This window comes from Zingiber officinale, chromosome 1B (genome assembly GCF_018446385.1).
Source record: "Zingiber officinale cultivar Zhangliang chromosome 1B, Zo_v1.1, whole genome shotgun sequence".
NCBI classification, from domain to species: domain Eukaryota; kingdom Viridiplantae; phylum Streptophyta; class Magnoliopsida; order Zingiberales; family Zingiberaceae; genus Zingiber; species Zingiber officinale.
Window position 1 is genome coordinate 83,663,632 of NC_055986.1, and position 16,676 is coordinate 83,680,307.

General features: G+C 38.8%; 1 long non-coding RNA gene across 1 annotated transcript; it reads right to left on the reverse strand.

The window, feature by feature from the left end:
* Nucleotides 1-1,103: 1,103 nt before the first annotated feature.
* Nucleotides 1,104-1,539, reverse strand: LOC121975252. The gene is made up of 3 exons (XR_006110296.1): nt 1,527-1,539; nt 1,368-1,453; nt 1,104-1,281 (listed from the first exon to the last, which is right to left on the reverse strand). It is a non-coding gene; the product is annotated as an uncharacterized LOC121975252 (long non-coding RNA).
* Nucleotides 1,540-16,676: the final 15,137 nt, after the last annotated feature.

Genomic DNA, 16,676 nt, shown 5'->3' on the forward strand with positions numbered 1-16,676 from the left:
CACTGCTGATGTCTCTATAGAAGTGATCATTAATCGCCTTAATAGGTTGTAATACCAGTGGTCCTTAACCGATCCAAAGGTGGTTTGATGCGGCTGCTAACCACACTTGTTAACTACTATAAATGCGATTAATGACCATTTGTATTGGTATGTAGTAGAAGCGGTTATTAAACCGATTCTGAAGTTAAATAGTGTAGTGGGTTGTAACCGCTCCAAAAGTAATTCAGCAGCAGTTTGTAACCACTCCTGCGTACCATGTTTAGGAGCGGTTATTAAGCCGCTTCTAAATTTATTTACCTGGATCGATTATTTACCGCTTCTAATAAGTGTATTAGCAACAGTTTAAAACCAGTCCTGTTTCAAATGATGGACCCCAATGAAGCTCCTATAATCATTCCATTTTTCAAATATTTGTTTACAAAATCTTTTGAATTCCTAATTTTTAATAATCAATACAAAACATTCAACAACAAAAAAAAAATACCAATAGATTAACCAACAAAACATTCATATTAAATCTTTCAATTCACAAAACCAATAAGAAATTCATTTATAAAAATCTGCATACCCAAAACACCACCATATCATCAACAAGTACGAACTTCTTTTACAAAAATCTGCATACCCCAAAACACCACCATATCAGTAGCAAGTACGAAATTCTTTTACAAAAATGTGCATACCCCAAAACAACACAACACAATAGCACTAACAAGTGGCAACATAATTTAAAGAAAGTTTTCTCTAAAAAGTTTATCTAATTATTAGATGGATCTGTTGGTGGTGGAGGTGTAGGATCATTTCCTTTTGCATTTGGTGGAGCATCTATATTTCGTTGCATAATCTCTGCCATTATAGTTGCCATCTATCAAAAAAAAGATATTAGTTAAAATGATGCATGTATTTATATATTTTTGAATGGTTTAATTGTTACTAATAAATATTAAATATTTTTATTACCTGTGCCGGTAACAATTCTGGGCCACGAGATCCCCCAACAGCTCCGGATATCATACTCTGCATAATATGTGCAAAATTTTGAAGTTGTTGGTCATGCATTTGCCTTATCATTTGCTCGTTTCTATCCGCCTCTGTACTTCCCGTGCCTCCATTTCTTTTATTTTTTCTTACATTTCCTTGAATTCAGCTGTCATATTTGAATTAGAGTGATAACTTGGTGTATAGATTGTGCGCTTACACAGCTCAGGGAAAACTTGGCTAGGAAGTGCACCAGCACCTAAACATCGAACTCGGCCAGAATGTTCGGGTCCAAAAACATCACTACCCCAAAAAAAATACTTAATATCGTATAATTGTAATAACTTTAACCACCATAAATAAATAAAAAAATGTTAAGAAATTATAACCGAAATGCGTCCTCATGCACTTCTGTAGGTTGAGTTCCCTAAGGCTTGTTTTGAAGTCGACGCCGCACAGCTTCATCTAGTAAAGCCTATCAAAAAAATATTTGATAAAATGCAAAGAATACTGAGAAATAAACATGAAAAATTAAAAGAAATTACTACCTCAACTCGGATCATTTCATCATCAACAGGAGCATCTCCTCTCTTTTTACTTCGACGACTTATTTTTATTATCTCAATGCGAGTAGGTTTTCTCCCCTTTTCCTGAAACTACTTATGGAAAAATCATTTTTAGATCAAGTGTCAAGTAACATTAACAAATATTGTGGATTTTTATCAGTGAATGAATATTCAAAGAGATGAATTATGAAAGGAATTGGAAGGATTTTAATGAGAAAACCTTCTAACTAAATATGCATAAAGACCACACAAAGAAATATTGCTTTATTTATGCTACTTTAAGGCACTTCACATCTCTATAACTGAAATAAATTTTGACTCTAACTAATTACATCACATTAATAATATTGTACAGAAAAACACAAAACATACATCAAATCATATTCTTTATCAATTAAATAAGTAACTAATCACAAAAAAGAAAATTATAGTATTGGGTAGAAAAACAATCATAATCGATCACTATCATGACATATTAAGTAAAATCATAGAACTTCAGTAGTTTAGGATTATCATGATCTACACAATAAATGGATTATGTGAATTTAGTTGTAAAAACAAAATACAATTTGATACTTACAAATTTATGCTCCAAGGATGGAATATCTGTACGACCCAGCGCATGACTCCCTCTTTTTTTCTTCGCATTTTCTTGATTAATTTATGAAATTTTCTATAAAAAATTGCATTTAATTTGACACTAGTCATATATAAAAAAAAATCAATATATTTACTACCTCATTAGTGTTCCAGTAATGACACAATGCTTCCCAAACTTCAGGAGTCAACTTTTGAGGAATTGGAATGGAAACAAGCTCATCCAATGGAGTATTTGGATCATAAGACTTAGCTTTGATTTCAGTCCTCTATCGCCTCCATGCTGCCCCCATCATTTGCATAATAACATCTCGATGGTGATCGGGAATATCAAAAGTGCCTATAAATATTAATAAATAATATGAAGGCATTAAATCCAAATTTGGAATTAAACACTTAACAACTTACAGTCACTTTTCTCCATGCATCATTCAAGCGTTTTTTGGGCATCTTTCTCCAATCAAGAAAACTAAGGGGCAACAAGTTCCCATTTCTAGCGATAGTACCCACAAAATTGGCAAGAATTGGTTGTATATCCCCATAAGGCTGGCCTCTTTCATTAAATTACACTACAAGTACGTCATCAGGATCTAATGCATGCACATCCCTCATCACTATCCTCCCACATCTATTTTGTTGCCTTTGAGACGTAAGCATCTGCTCAGTAAACTCCTCATTTTGATCTAGTTCAAGTGCACCATTTTGTGTATCCAATTGTGAATTTGATATTATATCATGTGATTCATGTTCATCTTGAAGATCATTGTCTCTCGATTCTTGTCCTCTGATATTTGGAATCAACTTTTGCTTTCTTTTATTCACCATTGTCAGTAATAACCTGAAAATAATGCTAAAAAATTGCATGAAGCTATTGTTATAGATATAAAACAAAAGCCAATAAAAATAGTCAATAAATAAGTAAAAGGACAATTAAAAGTATCATTAAGACAACAATGTTGGCAGATACAAACATTAAACAATAGATAAATCATCAATTTACATTAATATTCCATATCTCAATGTCATTCAATGGTGATTGATAAGGTATAGTTTGATATCCAGGAGTAACTCACCAGTAAACAATTAAGAGTCATGTATACAACAAATTTCTAGCTAAGTCTTAAATATAGAAAAATTAGTTAAGCAAAAAACATATTCCAGTGATTTCTTATTTCATTATCATACAATAAAAATGACAATCAAATTTCCTACACCATAAACAATCAAAGTGTATAAAATTGCCCAAAAAATAAAACATAAAAAAATTTCCTACACCATAACATAATGCACAAAAAAATAGAAGAAAACTTATCATCTTCCTTCACATAGTACCAAAAACGTATCTTACACCCAATTTAAAAATAACAAAAATTGAAATAGAATATAGTGTTTAGTTTGCAATGATTGATATTAACCAGATTACATCCCAAATAGACACTTGAAACAACATAATATGAATAAAAAGTTTTTAGAAATGAGATCTTAAATCGTAAAACATCAAAGCCCACATTACTTTTTCCATGTTTGATAACCAGCAGCAGCAATAAACATTGCAATACTTTAGACAAGTATATTTTAATGAAACAAAAATAACTAATACAATATCAACTAGATTCAACAATAAAATTAGAGTAAATATCAAAAGTCAATCAGAATGTTCATCAACATTTTCGTTGTTCACATTAGGTATATCATCTACTATCGAACCCCTCACATCAGTTCTAATTAAATCAACATCAACTCCATTTACATCACCTAACAGTGATTGCATATTAGAAAAGTTGTTAGGAGTAAACTGCATTGTATCAATATCATCTTCTTGACCCATGTTGTATGTGTCTCTTGGTGTGTGATGAATGACACAATACCACTCATCTTCTTTGGGATCACGAACATAATAAACCATTTGAGCTTGTGAAGCCAAAATAAAAGGTTCATGTTCTTCACGTTCTCCTGTATGTATCAAACATGAAAAGTTCACCATTGTAAATCCTAATGGATCAACTTTCATTCCAGTAGTAATATTAACCCAATCACAGCGGAAAAGAAAAATTCTTCCAAGACCTCCATATTCAAGTGAGATAACATCAGTTAATCGTCCATAATAATTTGACTCATGATCATCATTATCATGTATTGACTGCACCATGACACCACTGTTTTGCACTTTTTTATTGCTTTCATATTCCACTGTACAAAATGCAAAACCATTTATATTGAACCCATGGTAACTAAATGCTACAGGATTTGGGCTGCGAGAAAGCACCCTTAGATCTAGGTCATCAATTCGATCATTTGTTCGATCAACCTGTAATGTATTAAAGTTGCAACTTGGTTAAGATATAAACATTTTAAAGGATAACATATCTGACATCTATCATCATGCCATTTAATAATTATTTACAATGTGAAACATACCCGTTTGGCAAACCATTTTGCAAATTGCATTCTAACCATATCATCTAACTCATTATTATTTGGACGACTGCTATACCGAAGTCTTCTATTCAATTCAGTTTTTAGTTCTTTGCTTAGTGATAACATTAATAATTAGTAAATTTCATTATTCAAAAAATAATAAAATTAAATTAAAATTCTGAAAAGAATACTTACTCACGATATGGTTGTAGTGCTGCACAATTAGAAAGGATATATCTATGAGCTTGATTCAGAGCTTTATGGTCCAATGTAACTACTTGGCGCCCTTTCGTAGGTCGTCCCATATGTGGAAACATTGGCAATGAAGGAAAATCAACACTTGGTGCCTCTTTATGTCGTGTTCCGTGTAAAATACCGGAAAATAGGCGAATATTAATAAGGGAATTTTCCGAAATTTTTGGAAATTTTTCGGGAATTTTTCGGAGCTCGTATGGACGAGTTAACGGGGACAAAAACGGGGCCCGGAAAAGCCTGTTTTCGCTACCCCATTTAAATGAGGAAAAGTTGAATTTTTTTCTTATTTCTTTTCCTTTATTTAATTTTCCTTTTCCTTCATTTTTTGCCGTTTCCTCTGCTTCTTCTCCCCGAAACCGCTCGCGCCTCTCCTTGCCCTAACCTACTCTGCGCCGATACCAACCGCCTCCTCCTCTTCTCCGAGGTCGAAGCCTTTTTCCCTCTGCCCCTTTCCAGCGCCGCCGACCCGAGTAGCACCGCCGCAAATCGTGCCCTAGCCGCCGGCGACGTACGGAGCAGCGCCGATAGCCGGTGCCCTAACCTCGGCCCGCGACACCCGACTCCAGCGATGCCACTTCTTTGCCCGTTGCCCTTCGCCCTTACCGTGGAGATCTCAGTCGCCTCTTTGTTGGAGCAGATCAAAGGGTGGTGCCGCATCAGTCGGCTGCCTCCCGTGCCTGGCATAGTCTGTGGATTCTTCCTGTTGCCGATCATTGAAGAAGGATGCACTGTTTTATTCTTTCTTGAAGCTGTGGGGGTCTCGGAGTAAGGTAGGATCGAGGTATATTCTTTGATTTGTAATCGTCACTGCTTGATCTCTTCTTTTGATCCTAACCAGTGAGGATTTGTTGGAAGTGATCTTGGTTCTAGTGGTGTTTATTGCCGGCAGCACTCAAACAAACATTGCCAAGGGTTTTAGATCAAGAGCAAAGGTAAGAATGTGTACTGTGAAGAAAAGAAAGAATTTGTTACTAGAATTAGTTTTAGGTTTAACTTTAAATCTATTTGTGTAGTGGATTTAAGTTTGGATTTCTAATCTAAAGAGTTGATTGGGGGTTAAGTTACTAACCCTAGTTAACTATTAGATTTAAATAGGTAATTGAGGTTATGTGATTAGGGTTTTTCCCTAAATTAGTTTTGGGGATTTTATTTAGCTATTTTTATGAATGTAGCTAAATAAAACATATGTGTATTGGTGACACAGGACCTTGACGCGAGACGAGTATCTCGATATAGGACTGGACCATTTCGATTGGAGGCGGGTACTTTTGACTTATTGTCTTTGATATGCTTAGTAATGAAATTAACATGTTGCATTAATTGTGTTTCTTATTTGTTTCGGTTAATCACTGCCCAATACATGTTACTTGTTTGATTGGATGTTTGTTTGCATCTCGTATTGATCTTGTACCTGATTTTTCATGCTCATGGGTAGTGATATAACCATGTTTCACATGTTCAGGACCTAGGTTTGATACCTTATTGATCAGTATATCTTGATATGATTTATTCACTATGGTGCCCATTGTTATATGTCCAGAGGTTGGTTTAGTATATTACCATGCTTAGTGACATGCACCATTTGCATGATCGCATGCTGTGCGATAGATTGCTCCATTATTGTTGAGCACATTGCCAGTTTCATCACTGTTCGGTGCTCCGTTGTGACGCTCAGGGGTAGCGTGGTAGCACGTCAGTTTGGCTCTTCCGGTGCTCCGTTGGTCCGCTCATGGGTAGTGTGACGCAGCGTGTAGCACGTTAGAGATCCCTCCCCGTCATAGCGTACCGGGAGATGAGAGCATTGCTCTCCCCCATTTATGATTTGGGGTAGGAGTACGTGTGTACTCCGACAGCATCCCGTCCTCTCGGTCACTCAACAGGAGTAGTGATGCAGAGTGCACGGTTGTCACAGCTCTACCCACTCAGTCCCAGCCAGCTGCACAGTATCAGTCACCATCCTCTCAGTCTTCTCTGGCTCATTATCCAGCACCACCTCAGTGGCAGGTTTCTGCCTAGCCTCAGCAGCCGCTGGCAGTGTTACCTCCTCCTCCTCCGCCAGAGACTGGTCGTGTCCATGCGATTACCAGAGAGGATGCTCAGCGGTCCGACGGATCCATTTTCCGCGGTACGATTTCCATTTATGCATTTTCCGCTGATATTTTGATTGATACTGGTAGTTCGCACTCTTTTATATCCCGTACCTTTATGCGGGAGATAGGTAGATTACCTACTGTTAGATTGCAGCGATTGACTGTCTCCCTACCGTCCGGTGATACTTTAGACGTCACACAGGAGATCAGAGGTTGCCCGTTAGACTTTGGCAACATGACACTTACGGTAGATCTTCTAGTATTGGAGATGATCGAGTTTGATATCATTCTTGGAATGGATTGGCTGTCAGTATATCATGCTACCGTTGATTGCCAGACGAGGGTGGTCACCTTCCGGCCTCCGAACCAACCCTCGTGGAATTTCATTGGCATAAGAGATGACGGCATATCGATCATTTCGGTGATTCAGGCTCAGAAGCTGTTGTTACATGGCTGTCAGGGTTTCCTATTATCTTTGATTAGTACAGACGACAGCAGTAGTTCGCAGCTCTCCGACGTTACAGTAGTCCGAGAGTATCCGGATGTGTTTCCAGAGGAGCTACCTGGTTTGCCAGGAACCGCGCCGACATCGAAAGCTCCGTATCGTATGGCACCAAAAGAGTTGAACGAGTTGAAGGTTCAACTCCAGGAGCTTTTAGATAGGGGATTCATTCGCCCTAGTGTTTCCCCATGGGGTTCTCCGGTATTATTTGTCAAGAAAAAGGACGGCACCATGAGGTTATGTATTGACTACAGACAGCTGAATGCAGTGACCGTCAGAAATAAATATCCTTTACCACGGATCGAGGATTTGTTTGATCAGCTCAGAGGTACATCAGTGTATTCTAAGATTGATCTGTGATCCGGATATCATCAGTTGAGGTTCAGAGACTCAGATATCCAGAAGACAGCTTTCCGTATTATGAGTTTTTGGTAATGCCATTTGGGCTTACCAATGCTCCAGCGGTGTTTATGGACTTGATGAACCGCATTTTTCTTGAGTATCTGGATCAGTTTGTTATCGTTTTCATTGATGACATATTGGTCTACTCGCATTCCGAGGAGGAGCATGCACAGCATCTTCGTATAGTCTTGGAGATTCTTAGACGACATCAGCTGTACGTGAAGTTCAGCAAGTGTGCATTTTGGTTATCCTCAGTCGGTTTTCTGGGACACGTGGTTTCTAGCAGAGGTATTTCAGTTGATCCTCAGAAGATCGAGGTTGTCACCAGTTGGGAGCAGCCGAAGTCAGTGCAGGAGATCCGCAGTTTTCTGGGACTAGCAGGATATTACCGATGTTTTGTCGAGGGTTTTTCGCGTATTGCTATGCCGTTGACACGTCTTACCAGGAAAGGCGTGAAGTTCACATGGTCCGCGGATTGCGAGATCAGCTTTCAGGAGCTGAAGCGGAGATTAGTGTCGGCTCCAGTTTTGGTCTTACCTTCTGGAGAGGATGGATTTGTACTCTATACCGACGCTTCTCTACAGGGTTTGGGCACTGTTCTGATGCAGAACGGCAGAGTAGTCTCTTATGCTTCTCGTCAGCTGAAGGAGCATGAGAAGAACTACCCAGTTCATGACTTGGAGTTAGCTGCCATCATCTTTGCTCTGAAGCTTTGACGGCATCATTTATACGGTATTACATTTGAGATTCTCACTGATCATAAGAGTCTCAAATATATTTTCACTCAGAAGGAGCTTAATCTCCGACAGAGGAGATGGATGGAGTTCTTGAAGGACTACGATTGTACCATTAGCTACCACCCGGGGAAAGCTAATGTGGTTGCCGAAGTCCGGAGGACTTTGGCTTGCCACGGACTTGATCACGGACTTGATTCGAGTTTTCGAGTTAGACCTTGAGGAGGATCTCAGAGGCGGTATTCTTGTTACTATGGTTGCTCGATCGTCGATAAGATCCAGAGGCACAGTCGTGATAAGCATTTGCGGTTCATTAGCGATGATAGCTTAAGCACCGAGTTTACAGCGAGGAGGGTGTTATATACTTCCGAGGCAGATTATGCGTACCTCAGTCTCATCCGATCTTACAGGAGCTACTTCAGGAGGCTCACCGTTCTCGATTTGCGATCCATCCAGGCGGGACCTGTATGTATCGAGATTTGAGACGTTCCTATTGGTGGAACGGTATGAAGAAAGACATCGCGGATTTTGTAGCTAGATGTCTTATCTGTCAGCAGGTGAAGGCTGTGCACCAGAGACCTGCAGGATTACTTTAGCGGATTCCTATTCCTGAGTGGAAGTGGGATCACATCACTATGGACTTTGTGGTGGGTTTGCCGAGGACACGACGAGGCCATGACGCGATTTGGGTTATCGTTGATTGATTAACCAAATCCGCGCACTTCTTAGCGATCCGGAGGACTGATCCCCTGGATCGATTGGCAGATCTGTATTGTCGGGAGATCATCAGACTACATGATGTTCCATTGAGTATCATTTCGGATAGAGATCCACGGTTTACGTCTCGTTTCTGGCAGAGTCTGCAGTAGGCCTTGGGTACACAGCTCCGTTTTAGTACAGCCTTCCATCCACAGACAGATGGACAGTCAGAGCGGACCATTCAGACTTTAGAGGACCTGCTGAGGTCATGTGTTATGGATTTCGGAGGCAGTTGGGAGGACCATCTGCCGTTAGTAGAGTTTGCTTACAACAACAGCTTCCATTCGACTATCCAGATGGCACCGTTTGAGGCGTTGTATGGTAGACCTTGTCGGACACCCGTCCTCTGGGGAGAGGCCCAGTTGTTGGGACCTCATAGAGTTCAGCAGGATGCAGAGTTGGTCCGTACTATCAGACGGAGGATGTCAGAGGCGCAGGACCGTCAGAAGAGTTATGCTGATCGGAGACGCAGACCACTAGAGTTCTCTGTTGGCGACCATGTATTTCTGAGAGTTTCACCCACGAAAGGGGTGAAGAGATTTGGTCTCAGGGGTAAGCTAGCTCCGCGGTATATTGGTGCTTTCGAGATCTTAGAGAGGATCGGAGCGGTAGCTTACCGATTGGCACTACCACCGTCCCTGTCAGGCGTCCATGATGTATTCCACGTATCTATGCTGCGGAGATATGTACCTGATCCGACGCATGTGCTGGCAGATATCCCAGTTCCAGTTCAGCCTGACATTACTTATGAGGAGATCCCGGTACGGATTCTCGACCGGAAAGAGCGTCAGTTGCGGAACAAGACTATCCGGCTGGTTAAAGTCGGATGGCAGCATCATTCGGACGAGGAGGCTACTTGGGAGCTCGAGGATACTATCCGAGCTCGATATCCCCATCTTTTCACTTGAGGTATGTGATTTATTTACCGTACAGCATTTATACTTTATATCTGTTATTAGTACTTGCTGATGGTAGAAACGAAATTTGGGGACCAAAGTTTTTATTAGTGGGGGAGAATCTAAAATACCGGAAAATAGGCGAATATTAATAAGGGAAATTTCCGAAATTTTTGGAAATTTTTCGGGAATTTTTCGGAGCTCGTATGGACGAGTTAACGGGGACAAAAACGGGGCCCGGAAAAGCCTGTTTTCGCTACCCCATTTAAATGAGGAAAAGTTGAATTTTTTTCTTATTTCTTTTCCTTTATTTAATTTTCCTTTTCCTTCATTTTTCGCCGTTTCCTCTGCTTCTTCTCCCCGAAGCCTTAAACCCCTCGGCCCCTCCTCCTCTTCTAGCCGACGCTCCCCTTTTCCCAAGTGCCGGCGACGATCTACCACCGCTGAGCCCTCTGCCGATCGCCGGACTCCCTTCTCTTCTCTGTGCCGACTTCTTTACCTCTGCCCGTCGCCCTTACCGTGGAGATCTCAGTCGCCTCTTTGTTGGAGCAGATCAAAGGGTGGTGCCGCATCAGTCGGCTGCCTCCCGTGCCTAGCATAGTTTGTGGATTCTTCCTGTTGCCGATCATTGAAGAAGGATGCACTGTTTTATTCTTTCTTGAAGTTGTGGGGGTCTCGGAGTAAGGTAGGATCGAGGTATATTCTTTGATTTGTAATCGTCACTGCTTGATCTCTTCTTTTGATCCTAACCAGTGAGGATTTGTTGGAAGTGATCTTGGTTCTAGTGGTGTTTATTGCCGGCAGCACTCAAACAAACATTGCCAGGGGTTTTAGATCAAGAGCAAAGGTAAGAATGTGTACTGTGAAGAAAAGAAAGAATTTGTTACTAGAATTAGTTTTAGGTTTAACTTTAAATCTATTTGTGTAGTGGATTTAAGTTTGGATTTCTAATCTAAAGAGTTGATTGGGGGTTAAGTTACTAACCCTAGTTAACTATTAGATTTAAATAGGTAATTGAGGTTATGTGATTAGGGTTTTTCCCTAAATTAGTTTTGGGGATTTTATTTAGCTATTTTTATGAATGTAGCTAAATAAAATATATGTGTATTGGTGACACAGGACCTTGACGCGAGACGAGTATCTCGATATCGGACTGGACCATTTCGATTGGAGGCGGGTACTTTTGACTTATTGTCTTTGATATGCTTAGTAATGAAATTAACATGTTGCATTAATTGTGTTTCTTATTTGTTTCGGTTAATCACTGCCCAATACATGTTACCTGTTTGATTGGATGTTTGTTTGCATCTCGTATTGATCTTGTACCTGATTTTTCATGCTCATGGGTAGTGATATAACCATGTTTCACATGTTCAGGACCAAGGTTTGATACCTTATTGATCAGTATATCTTGATATGATTTATTCACTATGGTGCCCATTGTTATATGTCCAGAGGTTGGTTTAGTATATTACCATGCTTAGTGACATGCACCATTTGCATGATCGCATGCTGTGCGATAGATTGCTCCATTATTGTTGAGCACATTATCATCACGGTTGGTGTTCGTTGTGGCTCGGGGGCTTGACACGTGATATACGTCGGTTTAGCTCTTCGGTTGCTCGTTGGTTCGCTCATGAGTAGTGTGTGCGTAGTAACGTTAGATATCCCTCCCGTCATAACGCATGGAGATGAGCATTAGCTCCCCATTTATGATTTGGGGTAGGAGTATGTGTGTACTCCGGCAGCATCCTCTCGGTCACTCATCAGGAGTAGTGATGCAGAGTGCACGGTTGTCACAGCTCTACCCACTCGGTCCCACTTTTGTTATGAGTTGGCTGACTGGCGTCAGGGGTGACCATGACATTGGCATCATATGCATGATGCATTTATTGTTTGTGATTGTGTTTGCTGCATTTATATGCTGCATATTGTTTGGATACCTATGTTTGACATGCTTACAGGTCTTCTATACCTTTCGGACTGTTTGTCCTTATACCGGGTCCTGGTTAGTACAGATTCTCTCCTGTCTACTTCGATTTGCATTTATCTTTATTTTTATCAGGAGACTGTACGCATGATTAGTGTTAGGTGTTATTTCTTTACTTTGCATATCCCTTGTACCTGCTGAGTGTTGGACTCACCCCGCCTCCATTGTTTTTATATTTCAGGATGATGCTGTCAGGAGAGAGTTCTAGTTGCTGGTCCCCTGAAGACCCGAAGACTTACGGATCTACTGGTTTTGTTTGTTTCCTTTTTGACTATGTTATAGACTTGGTTTGTTTGGATACTTGGACTTTGTATGGATTTTGAGATGTTGATGGATTTTTGGTATGATTTGGATTTTATTCTACTACATGCTTGCCTGCCTGGACGGCAGAAGAGGTGAGTTCGTCAGATTTGAGCTTTACGAGTGTAGTTGAGTAGGGTGGATTTCGAGTCAGAGTATTATTGTTTGTGATTACTATTATTAACTGCGTGGTTGTGACAGCCAGAGGCTGAATATCTATATAAACTGCGTGGTGATTGTTTTTATTTATTGTTATTATTCCAGCCGCCTGTGGCTGAGGTATATGTGTTATGTAGAAGTTTCAGATTGTCCGTCGTACAGGGGAGATGCTGTCGAAATTTCTTCGGATAGGGACTCCTCTGGGGCGTGACATTCCATGATTGCATAGCGAGTTCATACCCTCCAAATAATGAGAACAAAATATAACACATTCATCTGCTAAATATGCTTCTGCAATGTTAGCTTCTGGATGAGCTTTATTTCTGACAAAATTTTTAAGCTTCCCTAAATATCTTTCTATTGGATACATCCACCGATAGTGTACAGGCCCGGCTACTCTTGCCTCATATGCTAAATGTACCCCTAAGTGCACCATAACTGTAAAAAGAGATGGTGGAAAAATTCTTTCCAACTGACACAATGCCAACACAACCCCTTCTTCGGCCCTTTGTAATTCATCTTCTCGTAAGGACTTTGCACACACTGTCTTAAAATATTCACACAAAATAATAAGTGGTGCAATTACCTTTCTAGACAACACACGACGAAGAGCAATTGGAAGAAGTTGTTCCATTATGACATGGCAATCATGACTTTTTAGACCCATAATCTTACAACGCCCAACATCTACACACTTTGAAATGTCAGATGACATACCATCAGGGACACGAATATCTTTCAAGATTGAACAAAATACTTTTTTTTTTCAACTTTGTTCATACAATAACATGCGGCTGGCAAATATTCTATACCATCTTCTTGAGTCTGTGGCCATAATTGCTTCATAATGCCTAAAATTTTCAAGTCTCTATGTGCAGCTGCATTATCTTTTCTCTTGTTGGAATCATTCAAAAGTGTCCCAAGAATATTATCGCAAACATTTTTCTCAATGTGCATAGGATCCAGATTATGTCTAATGAAATTAAATTCCCAGTACTGTAAACTAAAAAATATACTTTTTTTTTCTCCACATTTGTTCGATCGACCCTATTTTTACTCGTGTAGATGGTTTTGATGCATTACTCTTACCATAAACCATATTTATGCTTTGGGTCATTTGTAGAACTTCAGTTCCAGACAATGGCTTCAAATCTAATTCACGTCGCTCTGGCTTGCCATAACTTGCCATTGTTCGAATTTCTGCTTCTAGAGGTAAGAATCAATGATGCCCTCTATATGACCATTTCTTGCCATGCTTTAAGTATAATGCATCTGTCTTATCAGCACATGTTGGGCATGCGTTCTTGGCATATGTGTTCCATCCAGACAAACATCCTAAACCAGGAAAGTCACTAATGGTCTAGAGTAAAGCTGCCCGCATTTGAAACATTTCTTTCTTGCATGCATCATATGTTGCAATCCCATTTTCCCACAAGTCTTTCAATTCAGTCAATAAGGGAGACAAGTAAACATCAATGTCATTTCCTGGTGCTTTTGGACCAGGAATTAAGGTGGATAGAATAATGGAATGAGATTTCATGGATTCCCAAGGCGGCAAATTGTACGGCATCAGAACAATAGGCCAAGTACTATGTGAAGTACTTTGATTTTTAAATGGATTAAACTCATCTGTAGCGAGCCCCAAACATACATTTCTAGGATCAGATGCAAATTCATGATGTCGTTCATCAAATGCCTTCCATGCTGGTGAATCGGTTGGATGTCTTAGATTCCCATCCTCAACTCGCCCCTTAAAATGTCATTGCATACTTTCAGACATCTTAGATGACATGAATAATCGCTGCAATCTTAGTTTTAATGGAAAATACCAAAATACCTTGGCCGGAGTTTTAACTAAAAGCTGCTTTTTTCCACCGGTACGTGACCTCTTGGGTTGTTTCTGTAAGTTTTTCCATCTTGAAAGGTTACACACTTTGCAAGTTTGTTCCTTCTCATTTTTCCCCCAATAAATCATGCAATCATTTGGACATGCATGTATTTTTTCATAATGAAGTCCTAATTTAGAAATCATTTTCTTTGCCTCATAAAAAGAATTAGGCACTTGTGCTTCAGGTGGTAGCACTCGTCGCAGAAAATCCAATAATGCTGTGAAGGATTTATCACTCCATTTCCCACTCACTTTTAACTGAAATAACTCAACAAGAAATGTCAATTTAGAAAACTCAGAGCATCCGACATATAGCAGTTGTTTCCCTTCATCTATTAATCGAGAAAAATCTTCTACATTTGACTCCATTGGCATATGACTTGTCGATGCACCAGAGTAATTTTCATTACTTGTAAATAAACCTTCAGGCATCCCAAATGCTTCAACTAATGTTTCTTGTGCCATGAGTTTATGGTTAGGCATCCTAGGAATATGTTCCAACGAAGTCTGAAGCCCACTGTCCATGCTTTCGTGAAATGTCATAACAGGTGATTTTTCTCCATGATAATCCCAAATATAATAATCTCGTAGTATACCATTTATAATTAAATGTTCATGTATTGTTTCGCGATCATGATTCAATGAGTTTATACATTTGTAACAAGGACATGGTTGCGTGCCTCCATGAGTTGTATCAGCAAATGCGAAACGTAAAAAGTGTAGTACTCCCACTCGGTACTCAAGACTATCACCATGACATTCCATCCATGCTTTCGGCATTATGCAATCCTCTTCAAATATTTTTAAATTAAAAGAATTAAAAATTAACAAATAATTTCAGCAACAACTAAATAATCTAAACTATTACTCAAAAAACTATATATATCTACATTATGAATTTCATGTTCGATTACAAGCCATAGATCTCATGTTAGTGTCTTCGTTTCTTAAACCAAAACATGCAAGGTAACAAAATTTTCTTCCTATAAAACCATCTCTAAAATCAAATATTTGTTAGAAATGGGAGAATTTATTTTCAGATAAGATAATACAATTTCACCTACAATCACTAATAACTGAAAAACATGGGATAAAAATACAAATACAAAATTTGGTGCATGTATCTAGATACAAAAGATCAATTCATGGTAACTAATAAAACAATAAATCTCATAATCTTTACTCTTCAAATCATCAAAATACATTAATTCAAGATTCAACTACGGTTGTTATTCTTGGTCAAGATATACAATAAATAGATAAATAAAAAATTTACTTGCTAGTCCTAATTAAAAGAAGCCATAATAAATGTTCATAGATTATTTTCATGTCGTATAAGTATAAATTAGCAAGTGTTATTTGAGTTCATAAGGATTAAATTTATTCTTACTTACATTAATTGATATTCTTATTTTAAATTTTAGCTAGATAAGTATTCAATTTGAGCTTTATCTAGTATCAATTAAGATCTATTAAGGCTGAATACGTCATCTTATAATTTCACTATTGTTTATATTACATTTATTTTGTCTATGAAAAAAAACTCACATGAAATCAGATACAACAAAGTAATATACTAATATATAATATAAACGAAATGATCCCTGCGCTTACAATTTTCTTCGATGTAAAGAGGAAGAAGAAACTCTGGATTCTTGGGGTCTCTCGGCATCGCTGCTTCTTGTAGCGATTTCAACTCACAACTGTGAAGAGAGGAGTTGCATATTAAAAAAAATACAGATAAGTCCGCTAAGACTTAGCTTCCAGAACCCTAAACCTTAGGATTCTAACCTTGTTGTTTATTCAAATAAGTGCATAGAAGGCACAAACGCAAAAGGATATTCATCAAATTAAAAGGAACATTCAAAAACCAAAGAATGGAGTGAGTGATAATTGCAAGGAATGACTATACCTTGTTCAAACGAAGGATTAATGGAGATTTAGAGCTTCTCAGTGTGAGTAGAGGAAGAAGAAGGGTTTTTCAGTGGGAATAGAGGAGAGGAAAGGTCGCGTGAGATGGGTTGTGCATTGAGGAGGTTTGGGAAAAGAAACCTAAGGAGAATAAAAAAAAGGAAATGATATAAAGAAAATAAAAAAAAAATATTAAGTACGACTGGATTAAAATAAAACAAACAGATTATA